This window comes from Suricata suricatta, chromosome 6, assembly GCF_006229205.1.
Source record: "Suricata suricatta isolate VVHF042 chromosome 6, meerkat_22Aug2017_6uvM2_HiC, whole genome shotgun sequence".
In the NCBI taxonomy this organism is placed as follows: domain Eukaryota; kingdom Metazoa; phylum Chordata; class Mammalia; order Carnivora; family Herpestidae; genus Suricata; species Suricata suricatta.
This window is the reverse complement of record NC_043705.1, coordinates 68,514,410-68,523,473: the sequence shown is the minus strand read 5'-3', so window position 1 is coordinate 68,523,473 and position 9,064 is coordinate 68,514,410. Positions and strand designations below refer to the sequence as shown.

Here is a 9,064-nt window from a genome sequence, read left to right as displayed (position 1 = left end):
CTAGCCCTAATTTCAATAACCATAAAAAACTAGTTTGGGTAATTAGAGCCAAAGACAATAAGCTAGGTGTTAGGCGATGTGCTGCCAGCATCTGAAGGAGTGACTTGGTGTCCCCGACAGGCCTGGGGTCCTCAGCAGGTTCTTGATGGCCCCGAGAAAGTGAAGCTCAGAAAGGCAAGACTAGTAAACCCAAGGCCCTGCTGATGAGACTAGGAAGGGCTCTTGTGTACTTCTTGCTCGCTAAGAGTCTACTGGTGGAATTAGAAATTGTCTTGGTCTGTGAGTGCTTTAGAGGCTAATAAAGTGACAGTGAAGATGCATGGTGCTACAGAAAACAGTCCTAAGTACTAAATAACAAATGCTTCAACACTGAGCTCATAACTCTACCTCTTGGGATTGATTATACCTTTTGGTTTGAGAACACGAAGCAAGCCTTAATGAGGACCTGATATTAGGTGGAGCCATTTTAGTAGTTCTTAGTTCTTTGAACTTTCAGGCAAGGTTAATGTATGTGCTATTTCATGGAATAAAACAAAAATGCATGATGTTGAAATATTCCCTTTCCAGAAATATGAGAGTAATAGAATCCTGCAGTGCTAACAAAGTAGCATGTAAATCTTAGGGCGTATACTTCAGATTTCAAGTGGAATGAATGGCCTATTTGGCCCAAACTAGGTAAACTTGAATGCTGCAAAGCTAAAATACTGGGAAATTAGCTCCGTGATGTATTAACTCAAATAATAATGTTCCTGATGTTAAAAAAAAAAGAGGAGAGAGAGATGGAAATTAAACATCTAGTTATGAATACTGCGTCTGCACAATGTGCCGCATGCACTGCATGTGTTAGAATTTCTTCTCAGTTCTTTTTTTAATCTTTTATTCATAGCATTGCAGGTGATGAAAAATTTATGCCTTGAGTCTGGCATTGAAATTAAATGCAAAATGAAAACAGAAGCAGTTTATACTGACAGCTTAAATATCTTTATCTAGCATACGGTTGCACTATAAAAAATCACTGGGTGACTTTTTAAATCTCCCACATGTAAAAAACCAAGAGTTGTACAATAATGAATAAAGTTATATATCTAAGACATCAACAGAAAAGTTGTATTTTATTAGCATTCTTTGTTAATTTCATTTTGCTCTGTTTTGCTGCTTTTGTTTAATTGGCACAGACAGATGGATATAAGCTTTTAAAAATACTGCACAACTTAATTGTTGGTATTAATTCCTCTGAGTGGCAGGAAACAATTGATTTTTGCAGTATGTTTAATGAGTGTGATTTCTCTGGTAGGTTTATGTCTTAAGCTGAATAGAAAACATGACTCTGTACATAAGGTAGTTATGCTGTAGTGAAGATTAATTATTCTGGTAAATCAATTTGTTCATCACTGTATTAATATGAGTGATATTAGGAAGAATGGCAATAATTACAATAATATCCACAGTTGCTCGCTACATGAGGTTTCGGGTGTATTTCCTTCCTTAGAATAGTAGCAGCTAATTCTTTACGCATTATTTTGTTAGAACTCTATTCACAAAGTGAGGTTCCTTGTAAATGGTTCCTATTTTCTAGAGATGCCAAGTCTTTTGTCCCAGGCATATCTGTATTTGCTGTGCTGCATGAAAATGTTCTCTGTGGTTTTTGCTGATGAACTAATGTTGAATCTCAAATAGTTACCTCATAATGCAAATTAATTGAAGAAACTAAATGCCTCTTAGTTTTGCGAATAATGCACACAGGTTTAAAATATATCCAGTCTAGATATAATTCATAGATTTATTTATGAGAATTTAAAAAAGTATAGAGTAATTTAGCATTTAAATAAGTAAAGCATGAAATTTAGAACTGTCTTCAGTTACGTAAAGCACCAATACTAAAACAGCCACTTAGATTTCCATATTTAGAAGACTTCAGCATACAGCTTAAAATATTTTACACTCAGGCTCTGATTTGTAGCTTTTTCCTGGATGTTTTATGTAAACACACTGTGTATAATTATGCAGATAATTTTATGCAATATTAATTGTGCTAAGAGTGCAGTGAAAGTTGTTTAATTCAGTAATTCGTTTACATTTTAATGATATCAATAGCATAAGATTACCAAATCAAATTGAAATACCACTGACCATTATACTACATTGTGTGAAGAGTTCAGTGTTATATTGTCTTCTATTATTCAGAAATACTTATCACATCTTTTTTTACTGATAACCAAAACGGATCTTGAAATACTCATATTGAAAAAATTAAAAAAATATTTTCAGTGCATTTTTTAATCCAACATTAAATATGCTTCAAGAATAATGCCCCAAAGCCTTGACATATCAGGTGTCAGATTTTAAATAGTATGTTTAATATCTGTTTTCAGCACAGTTATTAAACAGCTGGCCTGCATCTTTGAAATGAAGTTGATGAGACATATTACCTTTTTTTGCAGCCAACCTGTACAAAAAAACTTGCACTTAATTCATTCCTCTTTAATGTAGAAAAGGTGCTTATTATGGGAAGCGAGTGAATATGCTAACTTTTACATGTAAAGATTGCATCTGAAGCCACTCTCCAAATCAACAAATTTCAGGTTAGCATTTCTTTCTTATTTCTTTCATCATGTACAGATTTAATATCATCAGGAATAAATCTAAATTGTTTGCTTCTTTCCTCCTAATTCCTGAAGCAATGTAAAAGCCTAGAGAGGTTTGAAGTGACAGGATTACAAGCAGTCTTTTGCATACATGGCCTTTAGGGATAAGCGGCTACCTTGCATCTAATAAACAAGAAAGTGAATTCGTTGAATAATGAATTAAGTGGCATAAGTTGTGATAACAAGGAGCAAATGTAACTTCAGACGGATGGTATTTGCTTTGTGTGGGGTTATCTGAGAGGGCTGATGCTCCGCCAAGGGAGCCTGAAAAAAGGCTCATTATATTAAGATGTTCTTTTACAGAACACAGTCTAAAATGATCTTGCAGTTTCTTCGCCCGTTTGCTGAACTCCTTTGTGTGCTTCTATCAAATCAACCACCTCCACCAGGGGGATAACTAGGATTCTTTCAGACTGTTGAGTGTTGTTGAAAATGAAAATTCCTAGTGAGTTTTAGATGGGTCACCCAACAATTAAATAGAGATGTCTAATTGTTTCATTCATATTAGGGTCAGCAGCTGGTTAAGGAATAAAAGGTTGTGGTGCCCCATTGCATAGTTCTGAACCCAATTAAATTATTAATCTACTCTTTGCTTCATTGTAGCTTCACGGGGATTCCTAACCTGCCATACTGAATAAAACAGAACGACTGCTTTACATTTTCATTATGGAAAATTATATTTTAAATTGCAAATGCTCTCCTATTTAGCTTGCATTGGGTATCTCATTGGATATGTAGGAATGTCTTCAACAGTCAGTGCTTATAAATTGTTTTGTTAATTTCTAGTTATAGCTGGAAACTATGAAACCACCAAAAAAGATGATTTGCTTGCAGTAACCAACTCTAGGCAGAACCAATTGAGGCATGAAAAGTAAAGACTTAGGTGGCCACTGTCTTTAACCCTTAAATTCAAAAGATATAATTAAATAAGTGGGCTACAAAAGGTTGATAATCTAACATGAGCTTCCAGTTAATTCAACCAAGGTTATTTTCAGGATCGCAATTCCTGCAATGGGTCAAAGTCCTAGTTTTTGTGACCCTTTATAATTCGTATTTGTTGTTGTTGTTATTTAGCTACTCTAGATTGAACATTAACTTTGTGAAAAAATTAGAGCTGCATTCAGTTTTCTAATAAAGTGTTTAATAATGACTTAAGTATATCTTATTACCGACAGGCACAGTTGCAATAAAAAATTACCAGTTTCTTAGAAATTATTCTGAGATGTTTTTTGTCAACCTTTTAACATATGCCCACTTTTCACTTTTACTTAAAAAAAATTTAGGATATGAGATCCATAGCAGATTTAACCCTAATAGCTGGATGACCTTTAGAATGTAGTATGATTTGTGAAGATAAATCACTTAGTGACCAAAACCGAGGGTTCCACTTTTGCTGTATTGCATGAGCTGAAGCATTGAAGTTCATTCACTGGTTCTTGTGTTCAGTGCATGGGTGCGGACTAGCTAAGTTTGTTCAAGTACATAAACACTTAAAGCCCAGTGAAGCTTTTCTATAAATTTTAAATATTTTGTATATAATTCAGCTGGTTCATTTATTCATCAAAAACATATTTAGTGGCACCTACTATGTTCCAAGTAGTGTTTGAGGAGCCAAATGACGATGAGGGAGTGAATAAGATAAAGTCACTTCCCTTGTGGAGTTTATATCCCAATGGAGGGAAACTTGACAATAAATAAGTCAATAAATAAACTACCAAGAAAATAACAGGGAAGTAATGGAAAGGAAGCAAAATAGTATTCAGAAAATGACATAAAAAGGTGCTCCTTTAGACAAAGTTGTCAAGGAAAACCTCTTTGAGGAGGAAGAATTTTTGCTGAGACCTTAGCCATGAGAAGAGCATTTCAAGCAGAGAGAAAAGCAAATGCCAGTGCCCTGGGGCAGAATGAGCCAGGCATAGGCGTATGTGAGAAACAGAAAGAAGCAAGGTTATGTCATGGGCACACAAGCTGGGTTGTGACACAGGGTTCCATGCTTAGAAGTGCCCAGTTTAATCCCTAATGATTTTCAACAAGGATCACATGTTGTTCCCGCAAAGTATCTAGCCACTCCTGAAAAGAAAACTCATGGAATGTACATAGGGGGCTGGGAGGTAGGAGTGTACTCACTGGAGGGAGGGCAGGTGTGCGTAAAAAAGAAGGCGAGCGATTGAGATTTCTGGGTATGTGTGGTGCCAGCATCAGTATAGTTTATGAAAGATTAGTTGTGCTTTACAATATAGCCATTTTTGTCTGCAATGTAGAAAACAGAAATGCTGTTTCTGTGCTATTTTTAGCCAATCCTCACATACAGATGATAAATTCCTCAAGGGTAATGTTGGTCTCTTCTGTGTATTGTATATACTTCACAGCACCGTGTGATTAAATATTCCACAAATACTAATTGCCGCTAAAAGGGTTTGCCTTCTCTTTTAACCCAGTAGGGTTTCCTTGGGAAGAAATAAGGCATTTAGTGTTCACATCTGAATTCTTGTTTGCTCCCCACAGTTACACTGGAGTACCAAATCTGCATGACCAATTCAGTCAGGTCAAGTCATATGAAATCACTGATCATCAGCCATTTTTTGACCTAGAAAATGGCAATTTCAATGGCTCAGAGCGTCCTGAAATTGCAGGTTTATTTAAGAAAGTAATGTGGATCTTAGAAGCTTCTTTGTAACTCCTGCAGTATTTATTTAACAGAGGGAAAAACACCGAGCTCAGGGCTGTTCATTAGTGCAGCACGCTGAGGTGGGCTGTCAGGCCTACACCCCTGGGCCTCCTTAGAGGTGAATCCACATCGCAGCAAAGCCTTTCCGCCAGTCAGCAAGTACCCCCACCCCAGGAGCGGAGTCTACGGCTACACACCATCTACTAAATTCTGCGTTACAGCGAGTGGTGAGTTGCCAGAATGACTGTGTGACTGGCCCCAGACGTGCCGTCCTTCAGAGCTGCCACAGGTTACAGAGCTGTGGCCTAAGGGTTAGTCACTTATCACCCTTCCGCTAGGCAAACCTATTTACATTTGTTGATGGCCCTGATGATTTCCCCGATGATGACTGACTACGTGCAATGACAAGATGGGGTCATGTGACAGAATTTGGTCAGCAGGGGTTTCTTTCATAGCAGGATTTTTCTGATCAGGTTAAAGGAGTGATTTTATAATTACAGCTGGCGAATTTGCAAACTATCTTCTGTATGAGGGTCTTTGGTTATCTGCTTCGTAACTTTTCTTTTGGAGGTGTTATTGATTTTAAATGGTTGTTATCAAGTGGCTTCTTACCTGGTAATCTTTTGCATTTTAGCAATACACTAAAATTCATCCGTTTATGAATTTTAGTTCTTTCATTCTTCCACTTGTATGTTGCAATTCTTGCATTTTATTGCTTTCTTGGGCTTTCCAAAAATCTTCTACACTTGGATCGACACTTTAAACATTTTGAACCTATCTACACATTCTTTTAAGTTGGTGGTGGGATCATTAAGTATGTTCTTAGTAACTTAGCAAAATTGAAAAACTCTTAAGTTTCAGTCTTACCTCAAAAGCGCTTCTTAAATATATTCATTTATCTCCTTTTATATTTTCCCAGTAACTGTCCACGGCCTTCTACTGAAAAGTAACTACATCTTATCTACTCATCTCCAGAACCCTGAAATAGAAGCATGTGTTTGATTTTCTTCTATACACAAGCTACACAAGACCTCCAAATACAAAGTGAAAAAATAAATCTAATCCTTTGGTTATTGTAATCTATATAGCTTCCCCCGGCTGAATTTGACACTGGCCCTAGAAACAGTCCTTGAATGAACGAATGTTCTCAAGGAATTTATGGTCTCGTGATAGAATCAGACAAACAATGATAGCAAAATAAGATGTGCTATGATATGAGGGAACTACAAGTATTTACAATTGCTCACAGAAGAGACACGTAATCTGATCTTGGGGAGTCAGAGAAGGCCTCCTGACATCTAAACTGAAATTAAACCTTATTTAAAAGTCTGCACATGTCTCTTTTCCCTCTAGATCCACTTAACTCCAAATAAAAGGTTGACATAGTTAGTACAAGATTACTTTGCATAGAGCAACATACCCCTTCCTGGCTTCTACTCCTTTCAGTTTTCCTTTTTCAAAGAACTTGTTCTGTTCTCTGCTACAAAGAACTCATTTACACCTTTCATGCTGCTTTATTAGCAACCAAAAGTTGGATGTTCTATGATTGATTACAATGGGTGCCTAAATATTAGGAAAAAATGTAAATAACATACTAAATTTACTTGTTCCAAGACAACTCTGAGAGACAAAATGCATTTAATCCAAAGGAGTGACTATCTATTGGTGGGAATTTCAGCAGCAATGTCAGGTGAATGGAAGGTATTTTTTTTTAAGTCAGGGTCCATTCAGAAGCTCCTCCCATATTCTACAAAGTAGGAAACTGTACACATTTGCCACCATTTTCTCCCTCAAGAACAAATTTTCTTATTTAATTATGAAAATGGGGGAAATGAAGAGGTGAGGAAAAAAAAGAGATAGAGCAGGGAAGGAGAAAATGAACCAGAGGAGATGCTCACATTCCTTCCAAACTCTATTTCTGCCCCTCCCTAGAATAAACGACGTCTTTATTCACAGCCAGCCTTAACCACTGTGACATTGTATGGAAGGAGCATGGATTGCGTTGTCATAAAGTTTTAGGTTTGAATCTTGGTTTTGCTGCTTGCTAACTGTGTGACCTTGGGCGAGTTGCTTAACCTCAGCTTTGCTCACATACAAACACATTAATACCTCACTAGCAGAACAGTTATGGGGATTATATGAGATAACTAACATTTGCTATATGTATGTGTGATGGCAAAGTGATCATCGATATGGCAGAGTTCTAGGATAGTTAGGATGAAGGGGACAAGTAATGTAAAAATAAACAAAGTAGTAAGCATAAAACAGATTTCAAGTTCAAGAGCATTCCTATGGAGTTTCACTTACTTATTTACCATTTGCATCCCACCTGCCCCAACCCTCCTCCCCAGAACACAATCCAGGTGGGGGTGAATGAGGGAAGGAGCAGAGGGGCTTGGTTTGCTAGACTAAGCTTGTCACTACTAATAGTCTGTGACAGAAGATCTATTTTTAACCTTTTTCACAACATGATAGAAATCATTGCTCTAGGAATCTCACTTCTGACACTAGATACCACGTACACAGGACAGAGAGAAGCTATTGTCCACTTTGCCATTTAGGAAAATACTTTGCTGTACCTTTTCCTTCCAGGAGAAAAGGTAGCTCAGTGTTATGATAACCTCATATTTTATTATCCCATCAAAGCAATAAAATGCTCCTGGATACTGTTCCCAGGGTCTGTTTTTATATATATGGGAGAAAATCTCATTGTTGAGTTGAAATACCATTATTTTGACATTATTCACTCAGTTTCTCTAAAGCTTTGGCTTTCCAAACAGGAGACTGATTATAAATCTGTGTTGTGCAGAGTTGAGGTCACACAGGAACCTTTTCAAAAGACCAGATAACTCAGGAAGTTGCTGAGTCAGAACTTCTCAGCAGTCCTTCTAATAAGAGTTTAAAGAGGGAGCAGTGAAATATTCACGGCCTCCCCTTCTCCCAAAAGCCAGTGGTAAGAATTGTGGTTTCTTACGACTTATAAAATTTTAGATTTTCTCTGTCTCTGTATCCTGCCCATAGAGGTGGCTTAATCCCTGCTTGCTAACTCTGACTTAGAGGTTAGATCGTCCTCTGGGAAGATGAAATATCTGTATCTAGAAACAGACATGTCAGTGAATGGACTAGGTTGAACTGTTTAGACTCTCCTCACAAATTAAGAAGAAAGAAAGAAATTATGTTCAAATTGACTTTCTATTTAAACCTGGACATTCAACATTTTGTTGTGATTTCTTTACTCAGAAATACTACTTAAAGCACCTTTTAGTTTTAAACCACTCATTTCTCACCCAAAGTCTGGATATGCCCAACCAGAACAAGTGTTTGCTGAGGGAATTATTAAAAATTTGGAGGTAATTTCAGTTGTGAGACTCATTTAGGCAGGTTCAAAAGGAAATTTTCATTAGATACCTTGCAAAACACTGCCTCATTATCTTGGAATACATTTCTAGAATGCAAAAAATGAGAAGGCAAACCATGTGTATGGTAGTTGCACTCCTCTGCATTTTATCCTTAATCCCGGGGCTTTTTAGCCTTTGTCCTTCCATTTGCTTAAATTGAAGGAGAAGAGAGACCAGTGTTTCATTTGAAAGGTAATTTCTAATGTTAATCAGCTTTGAATAACTATTAAGTTATGGCTTCTACAGGTTTCATGACAAAGCACTGAGTTCTAAGTTTTAAAATACTGTATGCTACTCTTATAAATTAGTTTTGTAAAAGATGTTAAATGCATGCATAAGTACCCAACATAAAC

General features: G+C 36.8%; 1 long non-coding RNA gene across 1 annotated transcript; it reads left to right on the top strand.

Annotated features, from left to right (window-relative positions):
• The first annotated feature begins 2,462 nt into the window (after positions 1 to 2,462).
• LOC115294653 lies at positions 2,463 to 6,306 on the top strand. Its single transcript, XR_003910039.1, has 3 exons — positions 2,463 to 2,582; positions 5,346 to 5,540; positions 6,233 to 6,306. It is a non-coding gene; the product is annotated as an uncharacterized LOC115294653 (long non-coding RNA).
• Positions 6,307 to 9,064: the final 2,758 nt, after the last annotated feature.